A 26422-nucleotide genomic window follows, 5' to 3' on the forward strand; every position below is an offset into this window, starting at 1 on the left:
AGAAGTGGTGTACCTAAAGATTTCTCAATATAGGGCTGGGGATGTGGCTCAAGCGGTAGAGTGCTCGCCTGGCATGCGTGCCACCCGGGTTCGATCCTCAGCACCACATACAAACAAAGATGTTGTGTCCACCGAGAACTAAAAAAATAAATAAATATTAAAAATTCTCTCTTTCTTTAAAAAAAAGATTTCTCAATATTCTAGAATTTAATGAACTTTCCACAAGCTCATTCACAGAGAAAACAGCATATGGGCTGAAGTATCAGTTTGTGGTGTGACACTTCTTTTACTTATTTTCTCTTTATTTTTGTCTGTAATCATTATTTTTTATCTTAAAAAAATGCCCTGGGATTTTTTTAAGCATTATAATAAAGGCATAAGAAGATTTAATAAATAAGCCAGGAGTTCACTCTATTGCTTGTCTATACCTGACTGGATCCATAGGTCCACAACATGTCAAAGCTGGTAAGAATCTTGGATTCATTCCAGCCTCAAACCCTTCGTTTTACAGATGAACAAACATGCTAGCTAACCTTATTGATTCTCCTTCTTCTTTACATGAGTTTTCCCTTTACTTTCCAATCCTTCATCATTTCTTTTTACCACTGTGGATGCTACCCATTACCTGAACCAACTTCCCTGAGACTCAAATAACCTTGTCTTTGTTTACTGATGAAGGAAAAGGGCTTTTGTTAGCCAAGCAATTTCCTAAGTAACACTGTGGGTCCCATATCAATGTTATTAATAAAAGAGATCTACATATTTTTATTTAATTCTTGGCATTGTTCTCCTTTGATGGATATTAGTCAGTTTAAAATTAAGTGTGCACACTCTGTCTCTCTCTCTCTTAGAAACTATGAAGAAGTGCCCAACACAACACGCTTACCTTAATGAATTCCTGCCATCAGAAACTGGAATTGTAGTTAGTCATGAAATACTCATTTTCTCTCATCACTCTTCTTTACAAATCTCATTGACCTTCCAGTAGAATAGTCTCAGAACCAGATTACTTGTAAAAGTTCAGGGGCTTCATAATAGGGAAGCTTAGCCAGGATATATCTTTGTTTATATTTTGCAAGGTTGAATACTGAGTCTACTTCCTTATCCTAAGATTCCCTTCCCTTTGCAACAGAATACACCTCATTGTGTGTTTAATCTGTCCACAGACATTCTTTCTCATAGTCCACTCAGTCATTGAATGTCAGATGCCACCATCTCTAGAAAATCTTCCCTGGTCCCACCCCCGACCCCAGCCTCCCACAGTTTAGAAGGTGGATGAAACTCTCTTCCTTTGTATTAACATAACAGTTTCTATTTATCTGCCTGAACACTTTCACAGTGTATTGTTCTAGTCTATTCTATCCTCTTTCAGATCGTGACGGTAAAGACTAAACCACAGCACTTAGTGAAATGGGGAAGATTCAAAGTAACTATTGGTTAAAATAAATGAATAAGAAGCACTTGACATGGTGTAAGTTAACCAAGGTATGCAAATTAACACAGATTCCCAGACTTCAGGTATGAAAAAGAATGACGTAGACAATAGATTTATTATTTATTTATTTTTTAATTGAAAGCAGAAACAAAGTTGTGATCAGATTGGTGGAGCTGGCAGTAAAATTGTTTTGGCTATTATGATCATTGAGCTCACAGATAGGTCTGTAACACTAATATTTGCTTATATAACAGGTATTCATAAAGTCTTACTACTTGATAGGAACTGTATTTAGGAAGAATAATGTAGACAATTTTGCTGATGGCTAAAAACCAAGAGTGACTTTTAAGTCCTTTATCACTTGGTCTTTAAAATATCTCTTTTCAATGGATGTTCCATAGTGTTCCCAAGGGATTATATCCCAAGAAACTCCTTACTCTACAATACTTTATAATAACAGGTTACTAACACTAATCTGAGGCTTACTATGTGCCAGCCTCTGTGCCAAGCACTTCATATGGATTATCATAATCAATCCTCATAACAACCCATTATGAAGATGAAGCACTAAACTCACAGAAAGGTGAAGTCATTTTGCCCAAGACCATACTACTACAGAACTGAGCTGCAAGCCCAGGCTGTTAATCATGCTGCTTGCTTCTTACTTGTGGTTTCCAAATAGCTCTCCTGTCACCTCCCCTTTCTGTAAGAGACCGTCATTCTCCACATCACGATTTTGCAAAACCTGGTTCAGAATCAAGATTAGACCTTATGTCTTCCTACCACAAACTCACTCACCCCTCTGTGCTCAGATATTCTGATGTCTCCCACAGTTCCACCATTGGACATCCAGCGATGCTGTGCACAGTGCTAAACTCCTGCTCTATAGCTAAGAAGGTGCACAAACAACAATTTAGGATCCTGACAGAAAGAACAAGACAGTTCTAACAGAGCATACCAAGGTGAGAGGCCTGGCATATTGGGCCCACGTGAAACCTGTGAGATTGTAGTGCCCTTCGGAGCCTGTAGGGGATTGGAAACAGCTCCTCACTCTGCAGAAGCAGAACCCCCCCAGCAGATGGATGGATGCTTCACTTGACTCCACAGTCTCCCTTTCGATAGCAGACCATTGACTCTGGCAGGCTTCAGAGGAAACTTTCTCCAACCTGCCTCATCAAAGCGAAGCCTGCTACAGTGCAGAGAGGCTTTGAGGCTTGAAGAGGAGAAAGAATATAAAGTGAGGAGCTGAGGGGTCTCAAAGGACATCTCTCCCAACAAAAGCAAAAGAACACAAGTATAAAAGACCCATGATTTCTCTAACAGTACGTAAAAAATACAGGTTGCTAGTTTGTCACATCGTAAATGTTTTCCCCACTGACTCTGAAGCCATCATGAGCTGAACCAAATCTGAATTAAAAGAGGCTTCAAAGGAAGCTTAACAGTTGGTCACAAGGGGTAAATTTCCCTGTACTGCAAAAGGGAAGGCTCCCTGGAGGGTGCTAAGTGGCAGAGTCCCTTCAGTAGCTTAATACAGTAGAAAATCATAACTCTTCACAGGCCAGAGCTGGATGCCACTGCCACCTTCACCAACTTGCTCAAAGTCGCAGTAAAACAAGGATGCAAACCCACAGCTGTCATCTCTGATGACGGATTTACTGACTTCGGATGGCCGATTCTCTTTTGAATAGTTGCCTCCTCCCAGCCAGCACACAAATGACAGAGACACACACCACTGAGGTTCAGAAAACTCTTCCCACAGCTGCCGAGCTTCCGAATAAAAAGTCACCTTCTCAGAGAGTGGGGCACCTTTGAACAAGCCCACGTTTGTAGTCAAGGTGAGAGGAGACCTTTGCAGCTCCCTGGGGTGTTTGCTCATGACCCAGCTGCCCATCTGCCTTTGAGTACTTCCAGGAATGAACTGCATCCACAAAAGGGGAAAATACCCACACTATTCTCATAAACTGGGACTTTTGATTCCCACCAGGGACATTGTATGCATAGATTTAAATTATTTAAATAAACATTTCAATAGTAGTATGGCCAAACTGTATTTTAAATGCCTTACAATTGTATATTCCCTTCATCACAGTAATAATCCCATTAAGCCAACAAAGAAACTGGGACATAGGTAAGTGCAGTGATTTGCACCAAATCACATGGATGATAAATAGCAGAGCCAGGCACAAGCCCAGGCTCAGGCTCCACAGTCCAGGATCTTCACCACCCTGCCACACCACCTCTCTGTTAATTCTCTTATCTCCATGCAAAAACAAATTCATGGCCCCTGTCACATAAGATCATCCTCTAGGTATGATATGCTCAGCAATGCTCCTAAGTTATTGCTTCCAGGTACAATCCTGCAAGCTGGCTCAAGATGATGGAGGAAAAGAGGAAGAGCAGGAGGTGGAGGGCCACGGAGATTACCCTCCTGTTGGCAGAGAACTGGGTGGCTTTGTTTTCCTTTGCTGTTTTTCCAGTTGCTCTTAGGAAACCAGGGAGCTTCTGATTCATCTGCTGCTTAGGAGAGACCTGTTACATCCTTCCTTTGCAGGTGCCCCCTGGCTCTTTTATGTCCCCACTGATTGTTGCTTGGTCTCCCTCCTTCTGAAAAGCCTCTGGAAGCTGTTTTATTATGTAGAGTCGGGCAAAAGACAGACGGGTGTGTGTGCGAAAGGTGATGAAGCTGGCACCAGGTCTGCGGTGTCTGTGGTAGTTTATTACTGCTGCCAGCAGAAGAGAAATCTGATCCTGGCAGATGCAGCCTGCTGTGAATCAATATTTTACAGGTAGTATACTTTGAAGAGATGACATCAAGACAGAATCAAAAGAGAGGAAGGAGAGAGAGAGAGAGGGAAAAAAAGAAAAGGCACAAGTAAGAGCAGAGAATTTATCCTGACATCCTTTGACAGTCCTTCCCACAAGGAGTGAGGGGAACAAGCCCAGGCAAGGAGAGCTGACACTGATGTGGCAGAGGACAGACTCCTTGACAAAAGCCATTATTCCCCACTTGCCTCCACCACACATGCATTATCACAAAAGGGGAAACACAGCTGTGATGCCTTTTGGATTAAAGAAGCCTGTTCTGAGGTGTGGGCTGAGAAAACACACAGGAAGCAGACCTTTCCTTCCCTGGCTCACCTAGTGGGAAACTGAGAAAGCACTATGCAGAGAAATGAGCCCACCTTTCACTGCCTTTCTTGTTCTGAACTCTGGAATGTCTGAACTCCTTCCCTCTTTGGGGGAGAGATGTGGGGTGGGTGAGAAGAGTCTGCCAGAGCTTTTAGGGTCCCAATGAACAAAGTACAGAGAGCGCACTCCTCAGCTGCTGTGTCTTCCCTGCAGCGTGCCTGCAGGCATGGTGCTATGGATGACACTGGAAGAGTCTGAGAGGATTCCAGTTCAGCCCAATAGACAAAGGAGCTGTATCATATGTGACCTAAAATAGTGGAGGGTGGTTCTCAAGGGGTGAGAATTAATTAAACACCAATCAAGCTCCTCCTTTGAAGGAGGCCCTTTCCTAACACCAGGAAAAGATTGTGAGGGTGTGAGGCAGATGCAGAAACTAATCCCCTACAATCCCAGTCCAGACAGGGGAACTAAGACAAATGCACATCCTGTTCTAATACAATACAAGGTAGATTGATGAATGCACAAAACTTATCAATGATGCTGCAGCAGAGTTCAAAAGAGACAGAAGTCTCTGATATCCTATACTTGCAATTTTAGATCTGAAAGGAACCTTGGTTTAAGGGATAAGGAAAGTTGATTTGGTTTGATGGTGGGATCTGGGCAAACCTCCTGACATTTCAGACAGTTCGTCCAAAGATGAATTGGATCTGGGTTTGGAAAAATGGGCTGGATTTCAACAGGAAAAAGAGATGTTATATGAAATGGCTTATTAAAAAAAATAGCCCTTAGTATTCTCAAGTCACATGGAGATAAAAATTAACATAGGTTTAAAGACTTTAGTGAAGAAAGTCTTAGGGAAAAAGAGGTTATCAATAGTTAATGCCTATATCAGCTAGAGCAGTTGCCTTTTCAAAGCCAATCTTTTCACATCCTGGCTTAACCGCTTTTATAGTTTTCCACTGCCCTTAAAGTTAAGTCCCACCTTCTTAAGATAGTTGCCTTGTGCCTTCTCTACTATCATCTGAGCTTTTGCACTTGGTTTGTAATTCAGCCACTTACTTGCTTATCTTCTAGGCAAGACAAGGATGAACCACATTCTAATGGCTTAGGACTTCCTGTCTAATTCCTAAAAAAAATTCTTAGGGATCAGCTTCATTAGAACCTTGCATCAAGTTAAAGCCCCTTTCCATGTCTGCCAGTGACCTTGCTTTTCCCTTTGTAGTCTCTAATAAATTGGGGCTGCACTCTCAGGATCTAGCACAGTGCCCCATGAGCAGAGAGCTCAAGAAAACTGGGTAGAGGATAAGCCTTAAAGCATCTCTTAGAGCCAGATCATGAAGGGACCGGAATACCAGAAAGGAGCTAGTCAAAGAATAGACATTGAAGATTTGAGGGAGGGAAGGAAGGCTTGAAGCTGTTTCTTAAGATGACTTGGCAGTGACATGCAATGTGCTTTGGAGCACAGAGGGGCTGTTCAAAGGAGACACACTAAGAGACTTTAAAGCCTGGCCAGAGGCAATGAGTCTGAACTAGCTGGTTGCTAAGGAATGTGAATATATATGAGAGGCTAAAAGAAAGTCCAAAGAAATAGACTGTATAGGATTTCCCAAGAGATGGGACATAGAAGAAAGGAAGTAAAGGTGACTCCAGGTTTAGAGCCCAGGCAACTGTTAGAATGGTGATCCTTTCACAGAATGGCAGGCAGGAGGAGGAGTTGGAGATGAGCAGAGGGACTAGAAGAGAAGATGGAACTGACTCATGTTAGATGTGCTGACTTTAGCTTCTATGTGCTGAGGAGACATCCAGGTGGATTTGGTCCTCTCTGGAGTCCCGTTGCTGGAGCCTGGGATTCAGCATAAACTATTCCCTCTCTCACATTCCACATCCTGTCATTGATTCCCTCTTACCTCTCAATCTGATCCTTTCCCCTTCTCTCCACTATCTCACCACTGCCTCTATGCAGGCTCCATCACCTCTCATCTGAAGTCCATACATGCTGCTCCTCTTCCTGCTGACCATCCTGTGGTCAGACACCTTTCCTGCATTAACTCACTTTCAACAAGCTAATCCCTGGCCAAAGTGAATTAGAAGGTGGGAGGAAGATGGAGATATTAACTAAGAGAACCAATAATCAACAGTATTTTAGAAGAAAAGAAGTGGCCATCCTTTTATATATCATGAAACAGTGGGAAGATAAGAAGCAGAGTAGAGCCACAGGTACACAAAAGATGTGCTAGTGACTTGCAAGGGATCTATTTCTGCAGATTTCCCTGCTAACCTAAGGTTCAGAAGTACAGCGCAGGGGGGATGGAAGATCTAGCCCAGGACTTCCCAACCTATCTTTGAGAAAGAGTCAGCTTCCCCATTCAAATGCAGACTAATACTCTGTCACATTCAGCAAGAACAGATATTTAAATGATCCCATGCTTGAATATCACGACAATATCAAATTGCTATCAACATTTTTAAACACTTCCTCTAAATTCCTGAACTTATCTCATTATGGACCTATGCCAAACAGCTCATGGGGTGGTATCTGTCATGGACTACATTGAGAGTAACAAAGGTTTAAATCTAAATTCTGCACTGTCTTGTCCAGGGCAGTAATCACAGCCACATGTGGCTCTTGAAGATGTGAAATGTGACTTGTCTGGATTGAAATACACTCCAGATTTCAAATACTTACTACAGAAAAATATGTAAATATCTCATTAATACTTTTCACATTGATTAAATGTTGAGATAATATTTTGCATAAATTGGGCTAAATTAAATAAATTATTAAAAGTAATTTCACTTTTTTAATGAGAAAATTTCACATCACATATGGAGCTCACATTGTATGTTATTGAGGCAGCACTGGTCTAGGTAGCAAAACACCTATAGGGTAGAGTTTCTTCAAATCTTCATCCCTCAGATTCACACTGGGTAATTTGTTATTTTTTTCCACAGAATGAAACTGCAATTAGATCCCTAGATAATTTGTTTCCTAGGAATATTTACTTCTAGATTGAGCTGCACTGAAATGAATATAGAGTCTGGACTTTGCGGAAATAGCTCTAAAAATAACAGAGAAGGCTTATTTTCATTGCAGGTGTAATGGGAAAGACTAGGAACCATCAGCAGGCTGGAGCCAGGGAGGAGGAGAGGGGTCATTGAAGGATTAGGTGAGCTTCCCTGTAAATGTCAACAACATAGCATGTTGACATGGCTTGCTAAAACCCTCCTGGGGGATTGTAGTATAAGATACTTTGTTAATCTAAATCATCTAACTAAATATTTTTCTCACAGCATGCCTCAGTCAGTTTCTCACATTAAAGAAAATACATTGTTCTCAGAAATGATATACCATCAGGTCCTGTTTAGGATTAATTTGCATCTCTAAGATCCTCAACCTAATTTAAAAACTCTCTTATTGGGCTGGGGCAGTAGCTCAGTGGCAGAGCTCTTGTCTTACACATGTGAGGCACTGGGTTCAATCCTCAGCACCACATAAAAATAAACAAATAAAATAAAGGCATGCTGTCCATCTATAACTACAAAAAAAGTTTTTTTTTTAACTCTCTTATTGACAGATTCATTGGGGATTCGGTGTCTAAAAAGGGTTATTTTTGGTTTTGATTTTTTGTTTTTTGGGTTTTTTTTTTTAATGATAAGGAATAAAGTAACATTCTCAAGGTCACCTAAATAGTAAATGGTTGGGCTGAAATTAAACATGCACAAACTGACTTCAGAGCTCATGTATGGCATATTATCTTTTCTCACTATTTAATTTATTTATTTACTTATTTATTTATTTTGGTGCTGTATTTTTGTTGAGGTTTTTTGGTGCTTTTTGCTTGTTTGTTTTGTTTTGTGCTGAAGTTTGAATCCAGGGTTTCCCACATGGAAAGCCTGTCCTCTTCTACTGAGCTACACTCTAGTCCTGAAGGACATCTTTAACTGGCCTGATCAAGTTTGGCTTAAATATGAGTTGGTTCAGGAGGACAAAATACAAAGTTAAATTTATCCAAAGGTGTTGTACTCTTTAACCAAGTAGGCAAAAATCATTCAGCCAAAGCTTTATAAAGATCTTCCAGAAAGAATTATTCTTGCCAATTGAGTATATATTTTTCTTTCCAACAATGTCAACAGCAATAAAATGGGTTCATCTCCTTCCAATTCCTGCAAGACTGTCTATTTCTTATTAGCACATACAACAGGTTCTCACTTGGCAAATTATTTTCTGTCTTGAAAATAACTTCCTCTCTGCCTTCATTGTTACTAGTAGGTGGTCTTCTCAGAGATCATCAGGAAAATTATCTCCATTCCACCACACCCCTTTCAAAGGTGTTTTACTTATGAAATGGGGTGACTATGGAGCAAGGGAAACATACAGATTTAAGAAATCTCTGTCACTTTTCTGATCAGAGAGAGCCTCTGGGTTGTATTGAGGTTATCAGTTTTGGCCTAGGTCCAGAAGCTGGGCATAAACACATGTAAAAGTTATCTTGGGAAGATCATTTTGTATCTTTATCTTTAGGTCTATAAGATGATGGAATTACTGTAGCTGATCATAATATAAGGGGTTTTGTTATATGATGACCAAATATAGAAAATATAATAATATAAATAATATAGAAATATAATAGCTGCATGATATAAAAAAACTGAAGACCTAGGATTACCTCCTAGTTCATGTCTGTTTCATGCCATAATTATTAATAGAGCTCTCTCCAATCTCAAAAGCAACCCCATTTGAACAATAAAGTATATAGCCACCCTACATAAAGTACAAAATAAAGTGAGCAAAGCAATTGGGCATACAACCCACTCTGTCCTATTGCCTCACTTCTATCAATCACGCTCATAAAAGCCATGTATGCTAACCAAATGCTGCATAACCATAATTATGATTTCCATTGGGAAGTGACCATTGATTAGGAAATGGAGCTCTTTTTATTGGAGAAGTGTAGGGCTAGCCAGAGGTTAATGGGGACAAAAACAGTCTGGCCTAGAATTCTTGATAGATTAATACTAATTTGTATGGTGGAAGTTAAGTGCTGTGTGGACTGCCAAAGGAAATGCAGAATGATTCTGGATAAACAGGAAGGTCAGAACAAGAACAGGGACAAACTATGCACAACTCCAGCTCACATTCTCAGGGGTGAAATGGCCCAAGTTCTTCAGCTCTTGACATCTCACCTAGGGTCATCCCCTGAGATGATGTGAAAAACATGTTTTTACACTACCATTGTCCTTGCTGTAACCTGGAAACAGAGTGAGAGTAAAAATATCTAGCATGAGGCATTGAGCAATGGAATGGATACTTGCTGTAAACAGCTGGTGTAACTGTACCAGTGTATTCTGACCAAGAGTGGCAGCCAACAAAGCCCAAGCCAGCCCCATCACTCACACACACTATTCACTTTGCTCCAGCTACTCTGGTTCTTTTCCAACCCAAGCCAAGCTTGCCCCACCTCTGAGAATGTTCCTGTTCCACAGCCTGTGCAGTCTTTTTCCAGGACCTGGAACACTTAAGACCTAACCTTTGTTAGGTCTCAGCACAAAAGTCAACACCTTTGAGTGGTCTTCCCAGACAACACTATGCAGAGAACCATCTTCCGGGGATACTCTGTCAAGTACATCCCCATTCATTTCCCTTGTGTTCCACTGAACAACTATATGTTTCCTTGGCCATCCTCTCCTCTCTTTCTCCATGAGCACAGACTTGTTCTTGTTGGCCATTGTATCATCAGTGCTTAAAAGAGTGCCTGACACATAGAGTCTTGGTAGAGTGAGGAAGTGAGTGAATGTGTGTACAGAGGAATGGGAACCAAAACCCTCAGGGGAGGATACTTGCCCCCAAACTATCATATTAACATCACCCTAATGGAGACAAAAAGACATGAGCAAATGAGAAAGAGCTGAAAGTCCTCTCTGCTGGCTACTCAGCACAAGTCCAGTGCTGGGAAATGAAAAAGGGTCAACTTCTTCCCAAGACACTTGGGCCATGGATAATAAACTGCATAAGGTCCAGCATAGACTTGTCCCCAGTCCCCAGCTCTCTTAGTCTCCATTCCTATAACAAAGTAAGATGTTGAGGAGGGGCAGGTTGAGTCAATTGCCAAGCAATGAATGGAAAAGGACTTAGAGAGGAAAGGGGAGGGGGGGAAAGATTTTAAGAGGTTGGGAGGTGGAGAGGGCAGTGTCCTGAATCCTGCTCTGTCATCTATTCTGAACACATTTGCTATTCTACTCATCCTGCACACCACGCTGCATGGGCAGACATTGTCTATAACTGAGGAAGTTACTTAATCCCTTCGAACTTCAGTTTTCTCATCTGGAAAATGATAATAGGGAACGCCCTCTCTAGATACTGGGAAATGCAAATGGCTTAAAACATGAGCAAGCACATTAAAAAAGAAAAAATTACTACCAAGCACAATAGTTTGGTGGCTTCAAGTAGTGCAAATAATGATGAAGAAAACTTTCAAAAGACAAAAGCTGTGATTCATCAAGTCACACTAAGACTCCCTCGCTGCTTCAGAAGTTGAATACCTACAGAAATGAGAAACAGCTATCATCTCTTTCCCTTGAGATTAAAAAAAAATAGATATTCTATCTTTTTTCAAGGATTTACAAAGGAAAAATTAAAGTGATAATACCTCAGCAAGGCTGGGTAACAGAACTAGGGTTAATGTCAATTAATGAGGGTTAATGGCGTATCACCCACTCATGTTTTCAGAATGAATCACCAAATAGTTGTGATATTGGAGGTCAATAAGGCAGGAGTTTCCAACTATCCAGTTTACTTAGAAACTTATTTCTTAATGAACCCAGGCCCTGGGTTCAATCACCAGTACCCTCCAACACCCCCCCCCCAAAAAAAAGAAACTTATTTCTTAAAAACTGACGGAACTTTTCAGGGATACTGTTTGAAATACCCCTTAAGCTCTACCTTTTAATGTCAAGCCACAATAGTGAATGCTCCAAGTACCAGAGTCACACCTGATGATAATTATTATAAACAGCCTATGAAATCTACGGTGCAATTTTGATCTTTGATTTGGAGGTAGTATTATGAACTGAATTGTTTCTAATACAGGAGATATTATGAGAGAACTTCATGACCTTTCCAACACATTTGAATTTTAGTTCTTAAATGTGAGTAATAGAAGATGAAACTTTCCCCAAATTTTAACACAATCTACTTATGTATACCTAGAGAATTCCTAAGATGGGTTTATTTTTAATCTATGCTTTCAGATGTACTCGTTCATGAATTAGCATGCAATGGAGTAAACAAAATTTCAAACATTTAATCTGGTACCTTAATTATATGGGAACTGCATCCTAGAAATATATACCATCTTAATATGACAGTATGATAAATTTGTGAGTTACATGTGTTTGAAAAATATTGTGGCATAAACATAAAGCCACTAACAATGTGGCTATCGCCTGTGGGGGTTTATGAGTACATTCAGCATTGTGTGTGTGCATGAGCATAATCCCTGGTTCAGAACCCCATGCCCCCAAGGTTCCTGTAAGCTTGTGGCTACAGGTTCATACAGTTTCTCAGGGCTGGGAACCCCAGGTTAGAATCACCAATGCTTTCACTTTTAGCGCTTACCTTATTTAGCTCATAATGGTAGGTTCTGCGTTTGAGTCTTTGGGCATAACTTTGCCTATAGGTAAATGTAACACTTGACTAACCAGTCCCTGAATTCTCACTCAACTGTGGTCACTGGTGAGCCCCGTGACTGATGTCTGGGCCAGAAAATGCTTCTACAGGCTCCCTTGCCAGGGTGTGTGCAGAAAGCACCTTTCCTGAGTCTGAGGGATAAGGATTTTCCACCTTTTGCTTCTGGAAAGCTTTTCATGTGCATTCCTTCTGTAGGATACAGAGGACATGTTTATAAGGACAGAGGAAAAAGCAAACTGAATACAGGAACACACTCTAGAGTTAACATTAGGCCAAACCAATGTTTGCAATCCCAGTATTCATTCTAACCATCCTAATGTTTCAACATCATTATGTAACTTTCATAAAGTTAGAGGGAGGCTACTTTGTTTCCTAGTTACCCATATTTTATGTAGAATCTTAAAACTAATATGTTTAGTCTAATACACTTGAAGGTTTTAACTTTGTAGTAAATGATAACTAGTCTGTTTGACATCTTTTTCATTTTATTTTACTGTTTCAAACAGTTACTAATATCTATTTTTCCATTATAAAAATAAAAATATATACCCATATAGGAAATGTAGAAAATAATACAAAAGCATTATTTTGAGTCAGTATTTTAGCCACTGTGACCAAAAGACCCTACAAGAACAAATTTAGAGGTGGAAAATTTATTTGGGGGCTCACGGTTTTAGAGGTCTCAGTCCATAGACAGCAGGCTCCATTGTTCTGGACCTGAGATGAGGCAGCACATCATGGAGGAAGAGTGTGGCACAGGAAAGCAGGTTAGGACATAGCATCAGGAAGCAGAGAGAGCAGTCTCCACTACAGCAAAATATAAATCCCAAAGGCATACCACCAGGCAACTACCTCCTTCAGCCACACCCTGCCAACCTACCCTACCACCTAGCTAATCCCTATCAGGATTAATGCACTGATTGGGTTATGAGAACATCACCTAATCAGTGCACCTCTAAACCTTCTTGGGTTGTCTCACATGTGAGTTTTTGGGGGACACCTCATATCTAAATCATAACAAGCATAAAAGTTAAAAAAAAAAACAGAATTCCACTAACCTGAGTTGCATGCATTGTATAATAATGCATTCTTCCCTTTTTTTTCCCCTCCCTTTTATTTGAAATTAGACAAGAAGTCATTTACCCTCTTGTGCTGATGAAGAAGTCACAAGAGCAAACCTCACAGGACTCTGCCTCTGGAAAAGGGGGGAAATTCTTATAATATATTTTGAACATCTCCTGTGCACTTGGAATTATTCTGTGTGCTGAGAACACAGAGATAAAGAACCCAGTTCCTGTTCCATTGACTGGAGGAGGTGAGAACTAAATGAGTGCTACATAACATAAAGAGCCCTCTACAGAGGGAAGCCCAGGAAAGGAGATCTGGGAAACCGCTCTGGAGGGGATGGCATTGGCCTTGGGTCACCAACAACTAGGAGAATCTGGTTAGGCAGTTAACAATGTGATTCCACACAGCAGGCAACAAACCTCAAAGTCATGGTATGAGGCAGCTTAAGGGGATATTCAGCTAAAGACATAGTCAACTCAGTAACTTTCTCCTAAGGTTTTGAGATATCAGATTTTTCTGATCTGGAACACTCTGTATCAAAAGTTGAAGTTCAGGTATCAACGTTGACCTTGTGGATCTGAAGCTATCACCTATGGATTTTCTTTATCTTTGGCTTGAACCAATGGTCTTTCACAATAGCCATTGTCCAGTTTGTTTGAAGACATATAATAAATGCCAACTTAGAAAGCAATCTTGATCAAGTTTCTTTTCTTTTTCATTGTCTTTTTTTTTTCTTTTAGTTGAAATTTACCAGCGTAATCATCCAAAGAGGTAATATTCACCTAGTGAGAAAGCACAGGTTCCTAAATCACCACTCTAATCAAAGGTCGTATTCAGTCAAGAGAATAGTGTACATGCCCTCTAACATATTGTGGATTTATTCCTTTATTTATGTCTGTATAATCTCTTTGCCACTAGCCTCCTGATCAGGACTGTATTGAATACTAATACTGCTAATGAAAACTATGGCTACCAGGATGTGTTAGAGCAGGGAAGGCAAACAGGTTCCATTTCACATGCCAGATCCTACTATTTGAAGCAACCACCTGCCCCAATGCTCAGCAAACTTTTCCATAAAGGGTAAGATAGTAAATATTTTGAGATTTGCATGCCATATGATCTCTATGACAACTACTCAACTCTGGCTATTATAGTAAAAAAGCAACCATAGATAATATATAAACAAATACGTGTGTCTCAATAAAACTTTATTTACAAAAACAGACTGTGGGTCAGATGTGGTTTGCTGACTCCTGGCCTAACAGTACTGAGTAGAGAAGGACCTAAGGCTGCATCTCAGCTAAGTGGGAAGGTTAAGGGCACAAACTTGGAATCTCTGTGTTAGATTAACTCAATCCCACAAAGTGGGAAGTGAATTAGCTGCCATGAGAGCAGGTTGTTATCATGAAAGCAACTGAGGCTGGCAACTCCCCTCACTCTTTCTCCCACTCATGTTCCATCTGCGAATGCCTGCTTCCCCTTTTTTCTTCTCTCCCATGATATGACACAACACATGACCCTCCACCAGAAGCCAAGACACCATCACCTTCCCAGACTCCAGAACCATTAGCCAAAATAAACCTCTTTTCTTCAAAAATTACCTATTCCCAGGTGTTTTGTTATAGCAGCAACTGAAAATGGACTATGACACTGTTCTTGGTGACAAACAGCATAATTTGCTTGGGCTAGTTTATGCTTCAAAGACAAAAATCGCAGAATTGGGCTCAACATTCTAACTGAGGAGCTAGGAGCTCCATTACAGACCCCTTAGGAACTAGATCCCTTCATCAGGACACCATCTCCTGTTGCTTATTTCTGTGTTCAAATTTCAATCCTGTGCATCTGAATGATAAAGTTTAGTTTATATATCTGTTCGCCCAGCTGAAAGAGAGCCTGACATATCTAGGTCTTGGACTCTACCTTCAGAAAACAATATTCAATGTGTGGGAAATCATCAAAATTTAGATATGGCACACAAATGATGCTGGACAGCCATGCATGACACAAGTCCACATAGCCCAATCTGGATTTCTTCCTCATATAATCAGTGATCCTACTGTTCTGCCCAACTACTTGATATATAACGTGATGTTTGGTAATCGTAACTTACGTGTTTAACTCCTAAAATAGGAGGAAATATTTTACTTTGACATAATTCATTATTTAAAAACTCCCCAGGATTCTAACCTACCTGCAAGCAGCTGCTGAAATACATAATAAATGTATGGCTTAAAACCTAATTTTACCAGTGAATTCTTTACTCATAATTCATTACTTAATTTTCATCTCACCTTTAAAACAAAAGTATCACCCTAAACTAAGGGGTAGGGAAAATATAATTATGTTAGTAACAACATTATACTTTTCCTATATACAGAAAACCAACTGATGACATTTTGTCCTTCTTTCAATTGCTTATTTTTCTTTATTTTCTAAAACAAAGCAGGCCAGGGGCCCTGGCCCTTGGTGTGTCCCCTTGACCAGTCTTGGAAAGTGTCCTTTACACCTTGACAGCTTTATCCCCTGCAGTCAGCCTTTTCCGCAAACCAGGCGGGCACATGATTGGCAGCCAGTGTGTCGGGTCCTTGCACGACTTTATTGCTGTTCTCATCTTTGTCTACAAAGGAGGAGGCTCTTTTATGGTTGTGGAGATAATTGATTCACTAGACTTTCCTCGGGTCTTTCAAAAAGCTTCTCACCTTATAGCTTATTACAACGGTAAGCTTCCCTTGCAATTCAAGCAGTAGGGTAATTTTCCAGGCTTGCTGAAGGCTTCCCTTCTCTCGCTTTTCAATATGGACTTCTCTCGGTATTCCCTGCACAGAGGAATCTCCATTCCTGACTACTGCAGGAATTACAACTTTTGCTATTAAAATCCATCATATTTGCCTCCTTCTGAGTGTTCTTCTGTAGCACATCTCCTCCGATCCAGAAATCCACTGCTGACATTGTTTAAAGGAAAGAAAAATGTAAAACACATATCTGCTCTTCCCAGTCAACTTTTCATATCCATAAATATTGTTCCTTTTTAAAAAAAAAAAAAAAAGACCTACAAAGTTGATTCCTAATCATATCTGTCTTGTTCATTACTATTTCTCAAGCCAGAGCTTGACCAGTCCCATAGGGATCCACAATAAATACTTGTTGGATTAATAAATAATTGAAATAATAAATCCTAAATATATATGTTCATTGTATCAGATTGTTCTTCTGAGTCTTTGTGTTTATGGCTTAAACACCCATAATATGTAGCATAAAATAAAAATATCATGGCAACACAAATGGAAATTGTCATCAATATCTTTCTTAAATCAAGAGCAACAGAAAATTGTTCACCAAAGCTCTAATTACTTTGGTTAGAACATTATATTTATAATATATCCATTACCTGTACCATATCCATATAAGTGAATGAAACAAAAAAAGTCAATAATGCTTAGGCAGGTTCCTCCTCTCCTTTAGTCCATTAAGCTAAGGTAGCCAGAATTCTTAGATAATAAATCACTCTCTGGTCACATTTGAGCCATTGGATATGGGATATGGATTGTTCATTTCATTTCACAATTTACAATATGATATCTATGCCTAGATTATTGATGAGAGTTCGTAGATAAGTTCCAGAGTGTTAATACACAAATTTTGTCTGTATGTGCAAAATATACCAACCGGGAAAGAATCCATAGCTTTAATAGCACTTCTCAAATAAGTTAGTGACCAAAACAGTCCCAGCCTAAATATGGTGGAATATAACTTTCCCTGGTTTTTCTGTTTCATGTGACCTAATCCAGATAGTTGAAAGAAATTGCTAGTAGATTTCTACCTTGACAGCTTTCTGGGAATTCTCTGCAGCATCACAGACTCAAAATGTTAATTAATTTAAAGTACTCACCAAAAACTGCCCTATGGAAAACCATGGGCAAGAAATAATGAATCCAAGTTGGCCAGATGTTTTAAAAAGAAAAGATCATACTGAGGTTTAATGTTTAATCTATACATAAAATTTCTGCCCAAAGTGCCAAACTTTTTTGGGTGGTCCACACCCTACCCAAGCTGTGGGATCATGAAAGTTAAAAAACTACATCAGGAGGGTCTACAGCAAGAGGCATAACATGGCATTCATGGGGCCTATATTATAATTCATGCAGATGGTACAGAACGTTGCTAAAGAAACTGCTGAAAATCAAATGACTCTCCAAAGACAAGAAAAAAAAATTATGCCTTTGTGAAAACCCAAGTGATATAGGAGAACTGATCTCCAGAAAACAAAAGCAAGTAGGCCATAGTAAGAAATGACAGTCCTAAGTAATATAGGTCAACTCTTCTGCTAACACTCACACACACACACACACACACACACACACACACACACACAGAAACTGAACCCTTTCTGGTTTATGAGTGATGCAAAGTTCTCTTTTTGTAATCCACACGTGTTGCAGATTGTCCTTGTCTTACTATTTTCTGACCAAGGATAAGAGGAAATGCTTCTCCCATCCCTCACCAAACACACAGCTTCCGAGGAAGGCATTTGCTTGGGCTGGAATTGGAAGCTATTTCTTTCATAATGTGCCAGGCCACAAGGTGTTTCTAAGAAATATACTATATATATAAAGATTGGAGAATTCAGAACCAGCTTCTAATTTTTTTACACTAAAACAATAGGAAAGAAATCACCCATGATTTTTACTGTCAGTATATATATAACATGATTCCTTCAAACACTAAAATAATAATAATAATAATAATGTCTTTTTCTTCCTAAAAACTCTGAAAGCTAAATACAAAACCTAGTATCTCTATTAGCAAAAAACCTAGGTGTCACCTTGGAACGTAGACAGCAAGGTCTGAAGAGAATAGGTTGTAATGCAGTTACATTTTGATTTATAGGAGAGAAGGAATCTAGGGGAAAAAATGGAGAAGGTAGATATTTTAGTCAGATTTTTCACTGCTGTGACTAAAAGATCTGCCCAGAACAACTTTAGGGGAGAAAAGTTTATTTGAGGGCTCACAGTTTCAGAGGTCTTAGTCCATAGAAGCTGGCTGCATTCCTGGGGGCTCTAGGTGAGGCAGAACATCATGGCAGAAGAGCAGAGGGAACCAGCTCACATAAGGTTCAGAAAGCAGAGAGAAAGAAAGAGAGAGGGAAATTCTACTTGCCAGATACAAATATATACCCCATAGCCACACCCCTAATACCACGCTTCCTCCAGCCACACCCCACCTGCCTTCAGTTACCACTCAATTAATCCCATCAGAGGATTAATTTACTGCTTGGGTTAAGGTTCTGGTAACCCAGAGGGTCTTAACTAGGGAGGTGCAAAGTAGTATTTGGATAATTAGCTCAAAGCATGCATTGGGTAAAATAACTTTTTGCATTTTTAATTAGCCAGAATATTGCCTCAAATTTCTATTTCAGGATACAAGGATAGACTGGGCGAAGCTATTTACTGGTGAGAGTTGAGGTTGGGAGAAAGTAGCAGGTGGGGCAAGTGCATCGAGAGTGAACTGAGAATAGGAAAGTTTATAATAACTTTAAACAATCATTCTGCATAACAACACCAGGAATATAATTTTATAAATGGAAAATTTCTTAACAGCCATAAAATTCAGGAAAAATAATAAAGATGAGTATTAAAAAATAAAGCTAACCAGATATCATTTCATTTTACATAAAATAGAAATTGCATTCCCAGCTGGTCTGAAGTTAAGACAGCTATTTCCATTTACTATGCCCCTTAAAGCAGTTTTACAAGTATCAGCTTCTCTGCTCAATTGTAAAATGCCTGCTAGTTTTTGAAGGAGTGCTTTGGAGGGTGAGAAAGATTCAACTCTAAAATGGCTAAAAGACAGTTTTATGAATCTCACTGTGTCTACAAGATGAAGTATTCAAGCCGTTATCATGCGCTTATATTTCCAAGATGTGAACAGACAGCTTCTGACTCTGTATTGATGGCTGCTTACTATGCTGGCACCTTTTGTGCTGCACAATAGGTAACACATCTGCAAAACTGTTCTCAGAAGCAGGAAAAGCAGCTGTTAAAATTACACTCTTCCTGCATTAAAACCACCCCCTGGTTGTGAGCCTTGTGAGTACTGTTAAGAAGTCATCTTACCTGATCCCTGTTGATGAGCTTTATATATATGTAGTCTTCTGAAAATATCATCAAGGCGTGTTGTCGGTCTCCTATTATTAGCAAGAATTTCACCTCTTGTGAAGCAACAGAAGCCAAACCATTACAGTTTATAGACCCCCTAATTCTCATCTATTATTAGGTAACCAATCTCCCATTTGGTTGAAAAAGACTGAAATTTGCATGGATATAGAGTTTAACCAGAAACATTCATTTCCATAGAAGAGGACATCTCAAGGTGGGACAAATCAGAAGTTTCTCATTATGTACTACTCCCCAGCCCCCCACCCAGCAGTCCACCAGAATCATGAGGGGTTCCATCCAGACTGCTCAACACTACCCTGGAGGAACTGGGAACCTTGTAAGAGTTTTCCTGTAATATAGAGTTTGGACAGAACACTTCACAGAAATTTCTGGCATTTCTAGGAAGGTGGATGCCTGGCCAGTAATATTAAAGAAACGGTGGCCCAGGATCCTCTCACATTTTTCATTTTTATATTTTTTTCTTAGGGCTGCTACAACAGATTACCACAAACTAAATGGCTTAAAACAACAGAAACTTATACTCTCACAGTTCTAGAGGCCAGAAGTCTGGAATCAAAGTGTCAGCAGGGCGATGCTTCCTGCTACTCTTGGGCTTTTCTAGGCTGTGGCCTTCCTTGACTTGGGACCACACCGCTCCTAAGTCTGCCCCCAGGATCACATTGCCTCTCCTGTCCATCCTATCTCCTTCCACTCTCATATAAGGGCACATTTAAAGATCACCCAGATAATACATGATAATCTTCTCAAGATTCTTAACAATTCCATCTGCAAAGACTTTTTTTTTTTTTTACAAATAAGGTAATATTTACAAATTCCAATGATCAGTACATGATCTTTTTTTGTTTGGTTTGATTTTGGTTTTGGTTTGTTTGTTTGCTAGATATTTTTAATTTCTTTTAATTTTTGCATTAGAGGTGATGCATGCAGTTTTTGTACTTGATATCTTTCAGTACCCACTATTCAACCTACTATAATATCCAAGACCCTAAGCCTTGAGTAGTTAAAGGTGTTTAAGCAATGATCCATAGCCAACTGTTGCAATTCTTGACTGACCAAAAGCTGTTAGTTTATTTAACATTTTCCTATAATCCATGCTGAAAGTTCTCTTTCTTGATGCTTGAAGACTTGCATGAGTCTGGCCTTGCCTCCTCTTCCTTTAATCCTGATACACGTCTTGATCATCTCTCCCATCACCTTCCCTTTGCCCAGTGCATTGACATTGCTGCTGTTAGTAAGAAGGGGAACCTATAAAACGCTTTACCTCTTTATCTGACTTGAATTCTCTTAAGGTGAGTCTGCAAGAAAATAAAGCACCATTGACTGTCTTTATGCCAAAATGACTCTCAGTTTTACTCCGTCTGACTGTCTTCAGCACCAAAACCATATGTCACAGTCTGTTTCATATTCATTTGTTTCTGTGCTTCCCTAGTCCTAAATGAACTAGGCAAAGAGAATGTGGGTGCCCATTTGCTCTGAGCCTACTGCTCAGCCAACTCCAGGCCAAGGTTAAAGACTGGCCAGTACAAGGATCAGGTGAGGATTTAAGTCCATACCTCCCCACAAAATACCCTTCCAAGAAATAAGCACCAAAGGATATTGTCCAAATTTGCTGGTCTCCCTAAACCTGTGGTCACTTTGGTTCAAGATCTGGGCTTGCCTTTTAACACTCACACCGCAAGGAAGAAAGGAAGTCCAGTGCAACTGCGCTGTGGAATGGCACCTGTAACTTAGGTGAATGTAACACACAGGGTCAGAGTGGGGAGAAAAAGAGACAATTTAAAGCACAGGGTCTCTACCCCCGCTCCACTCAGAGCACTTAAGCCCCCAATCAACATGAAATGGGAGACACCAATTTCAATTTTCTTTCAGTCATTGTGGCCTCAGTTTCCTGGTAACAATCACAATATGCGCATCTTCCTACTACAGATATAATTCTAGAATTTAAATATGTATTGTCATGCAATGTGATCCTTAAAAATAAAATCCAATTACTTCATTATAATTGTACATGTTTTTATGGATGTTTTTCATTATTTTCAAGAGTAACTTTGACAATTCATGATTCGTGGTGTGTGTGTTTGTGTGTGTGTGTGTGTGTGTGTACTGGGGATCAAACCAGGGCTTCCTGCATACGAGGCAAGCACTCTACCACTGAGTTACACTTCCAACCCAACAATTCATGATTTTTCATTGACTCTATAAACTTTGACAATTAAAGCTCAATTACAAGGAAGAAATAAAGGAAGTAAACAACAAAAAATACACAGATGGTATCACAACCTGAAAACTTCAGGTATGGAAGTGGTTTTAGAGGTCACCTAAATCAAGAAGAGTCTGTGTCAGTCAGGATAGGGTCTGTTATGCTGCAGTAATATGCAATCCCCAAATCCTGATGGTTCAAAAAACATCAAGGGTTTGTTTCTGCTCATGCTAATGTCTAGCATAGGTCAGTGGAGGTTCTGCACCATATTGTATTCATTTGTTGACTAGGTTGATCACACATGGACAGCTTTTTGTGGTAAAGGAAAAAGAGACACAGAAAACTGCATCATTTCTCTTGAATCTTCTGCCCAGAAATGGCATATATCACTTCTGCTTACATCCATTGGTCAGAGAAAATATTACCCTCACTCCTAAATTCCACACATGTTTCATTTACTGCAGAGTGAGGGGAACAGGATATTTAGCAAACTTCCAAATATTCTCTCTTCAGTATTTCCCAAAATAGTCATTCAGTCAGTGCTTAGGACTCCACCATTCTCTCAAAGAAACCCATTCTACATCCAGTCAGTACTAAGCATTGGGAAATGCTCTTAGGTCGATGATAAATCTATCCCCCTGAAGCTCCTACCTATTGATCCTCATTTTGGGCTCTTAATGACAGTGAGAACATATCTGCTTATTTTCTATGGGACAGCTCCTCAACTCTGAAACACTCCAGCCCTTTAATTATTTCTCTTATAAAAGAGCACTTGGTCTTTTCTCAATACTTTTATTTTTTCTAAATCCCTATGCTGGTAATAAATTTTCTTAGCATTCTCTCTGCCTCATAGAACTTTCTACACATTTGGCTTCTAGCAATGTGGTTTTTTTACCATCACATTTACTCCACAAGGCTTAAATGTCTGTGACTGTGCCTCTGGTCTCTCTCCCAAGATCCAACGAACAAGATTCAGCAGGAAGATACACGGTTATGGCACCCTAGGTATCCGTGTTCCATGGCACTGTTTGTACCTCATTAGTAAACATTTTCTTTAAATTATCTTGGATACTCATTAAATATTATCAGCTACTTAGAACCAAAGGATAATTATGAGTTTAATGAAGCGTGCACCAGCTTGCTCAAGTCTAACGTTTGTTTCTCTGCTGGGACCCCATTTTACTTTGCACTTATCCTTCAGCAAAGCTACTCTACAAAGTCACTTTGGCAATAAGAAGTATTTAATTAGATTAATGAATTTTTATCGCCTCTCCTAGGGATTAGGCTTGTTAAATCCTGGCGACCAAAGAACAACAGATTTTTTATTACTAAATGTTTAGGGATGCGCTGGTTGTGCTGCAGTGGCAGTCCTCATAAGTCAGCCTGCTCTGGGCAGTTCTACCTTGGATCCCTTGATAGGCCAGGGATATTTGGCAGAGACAACCTGTGCCTTCAGTTAAATCACAGAAATCAAAATGCAAATGAAATCATGTGCATCCCATACAGGGCTTTCGGCAGCTGTCTTTTTGTCAGAGGCCTGTTGCCTTATTGTGCCCTGAGAAAATGTGTCCCCTCTTCCTCTATCTGGAGGTGTTTTGGAAGAAAGGGAAGACCCTACAACCAGAGCTTCTAGCTTTGCATGACAGCATGGTATCCACTGATATCTTCCCAATACTGTGGCATGGTGATTCATAAAAAGGCATGAGGGGTGGGTTTTTTCAGGAGTGCTGTGCCACTCATCTAAAGATGCTAAGTGATATACATATGTAAAGCAATTTGGCATCTTTCTTAGCTAATGCTTTGAATTATGGCAATATCTTTCATCTAGAAACTTCAAAGTCCTTTAAAAAACCAAACCACACTTCTCCCCATTACATTCCTATGAGGCAGTTTTCAAGCATGGATGTCCCCACTTAATAAATGGAACCACTAAGGCACAAAGGCTCAGAATCAGTCAGAGTTGTGAAACAAATTGCAAAAGGAGTTTTGTGATGACAAGAAGTGTATAAACCCAATGTGATCATGAAAACATCTCCCAGAATTTTAAGATGATTCCCCAGTAAGGGACAGAAATGGGAATGGGGTCCACAAGGAGACAGGAGATTTCCTGGAGTGATAAATTTTTCAACAGAGTAGAAAGAAAGCAAAGAACTGGAGATCTTGAATGCAGCTTTGAGCAATTCAGAAGGAAATGCAGACTAAAATATTAACAAGGAGAGTATCTCTAAATTTAGTCAATTTGTAAACATTTAGGATTTATTACACAGTTTAAATAGTGACCATATAATTTATCACTCAAACTGGGACAGTTTTGAGAATGCAAAGCGGTATCATTAATAATTACACTAATTGTACCTCTCTGTTCTTTTGCATTTAGACTAGTAAGCAATGTTTTACAGCCTTTTGAATAAGTGTTCTCATCTAAACACTGTTCACCTGTTAGCAAAACCTCATATTTTAATAAAGGAACTGAGAGAAACATTTTTTTAAAAAAAGTATTGAGAAGAACTTTCCATAACTGCAGGAATGTAAACTGGGTCTACATCCCTTTTCTACTTAAAATCAGTCTTTATCTAATACTTTAGGTGGAAGAAATGCTACCTGCAAATAGATTGTACAAGGATAATTATAATTCAATTTCCCCCTTCTTTCCAATTTTTTCAGAACAGTGTTCTCTGCAGCCCATGTTTAGCTGATCTGACTAAAGCAGTCACAAAGAAGGAAGCATTTGGAAGTGTAGTTACCTGTACACATGTACATTTATCACCATGCCAACGCTTCAATAGTTACATCCTTAACAGCAAGGTTCAGACAGAATGACCCTACGAAAGGAGGAGTCCCCCTTCCCACTCATCCTACCGAGCTAACTAATGAAAACAGTAGCATGGAGGAGGCTTTTTTGGAAAGTTTCACTTAGGGACCAGAATAAGAACTGTCTACTTGCCTCTAGAGCAGTTCTGTTTTGCAGAATACTCTGATATTATGTTCTGTAACTGCATAGTCTCACACAGTAGCCACTTCTCACATGTGACTATGAAGCATTGGAATGAGTCTAGACACTGGAGAAGTGTTTAATTTTATTTAATTTAAATTTAATAGTCATGTGTGGCTAGTGGCTCCCATAGTGGATCAAGTCAGTGTTTGCTTCAATTTTTCAAGTTTTTAACACTGAGGAACAGTTTTGCATATTAAGAATTACCTTTAACTAGAAAAGAGGTTCAAATTGTAAGTTCAGCCTAACAAGACAGGAGCAAGAGTGGGAAGGCTTTAGTTGTTGATGATGGCATCCACCATCAGGGCAATGATTTAGCTGTAGAGGCTCAGGGGCAATGTCGCAGCTTTAAAGGATAGACTCTCAAGAGAGAGAGAAAGCAGTGCACCTACATATATATAGCCAGAAAGTAGAAACATATGTGAATCTGCCAAAACGTGAGATCTCTTGCACGTGACTAGATGCATCTTTAATTTCTTTTATCTGTAGTTTAGGTGCAGTTTAAAGTAGCTGAATGGTTGCCTTTGTGCTAATATCATTTAACACTAAGTTTGAGTGGCAGGTCTGATTCATCAAGATAGCAAGATCTGTCCTGGTTTGGATGACTCTTCCTCCATTGGAAGACAGCTAAGAGACTACAGATTCCAGAGCTCTTCGGTCAATGCCTTTTCTAAAAAACTCTGATGTCAGACTACCCCCTGCTGGAAAGAGGAGGAAGAAAAAATAGGAACCTTAAAAAAAGAACCCCTGCCCTCCTATTTCCTACATGGGTGTTCTATTTTACTCACAATTCAGGAGTCTATCACGATGCACAAGTTGGATAAAAATGTGAGGCATCTGCCTTGGTCATGTCATTCTGTTTCTTCTACATCTCAGGGAGCTGACAATTTAGAGGTTGACCCACGATGGGTAATGTGAACTAGATTCTGAGCCTCTTTATCACAGGCTTGCCACTCATTACAGGATCTCTGCAGTTTTATAAAGAATAGCATATTTTATGAAAAAAAACCTAAGCTAGATAAACCAGAGAGGAGTTCAAATTAATGCAGTTCACACACACAAATCAATTCAGCATGTTGATATCAGTCAGCTAACCACCTGACATAATGTCCTTCAGTCACCAAACACTGTTCAACTGTTAGCTATGAATTCAGTTATTGAAACAATTTGGCACTCACCCATATTTGCAACATCAATACACCTGTTTGCTATTAAGGCATAACAAAAGGACAAATTTCCTTTGCTATAAAGATATTTCCTAAAGTCCAAAGCAAAATCAACTGTATTTCAGCACATCTCTGACCTATAGAGTCATGATGTACACTATTTCCTATGCAAATTCAGAAATAAGCATTTATTTCTGGATTCAACTTATTTAACTCTAACCTCATTTAACTATTCTACTTTTTTAGAATTATAGAATTTTCTGTATCTATTTATCCCATTTCCAAGACAGAGTAAGATATAAAATTTATATAAAATTGATTCAGTTAAAAAAAATTCAATTCATTATATTCTTAATAAAGGGGAGTGTCATAGGTAGGACTTCATCAAAATAGTCAAGTAGCATGTGAGCAACACTGATGTACCAGATGCCATTCAACTTCATTTAAATGGACCCTGCCCCGGGGCCTTGAAGTTGTAAGCCAGACAATACTAAAGACAGGTCATGACACCAGGGGAGGACAGCAACAGCTCTTCCAAATCTCATAATGTGCTAGCTAGCTAAGAAAAA

General features: G+C 39.5%; 1 pseudogene; it reads left to right on the plus strand.

The window, feature by feature from the left end:
* Positions 1–12988: 12988 nt before the first annotated feature.
* LOC107151761 overlaps positions 12989–26422 on the plus strand; it is a 128544-nt pseudogene continuing 115110 nt past the window's right edge.

Source organism: Marmota marmota, unplaced genomic scaffold, assembly GCF_001458135.2.
Source record: "Marmota marmota marmota unplaced genomic scaffold, marMar, whole genome shotgun sequence".
Taxonomy (NCBI): Eukaryota; Metazoa; Chordata; class Mammalia; order Rodentia; family Sciuridae; genus Marmota; species Marmota marmota.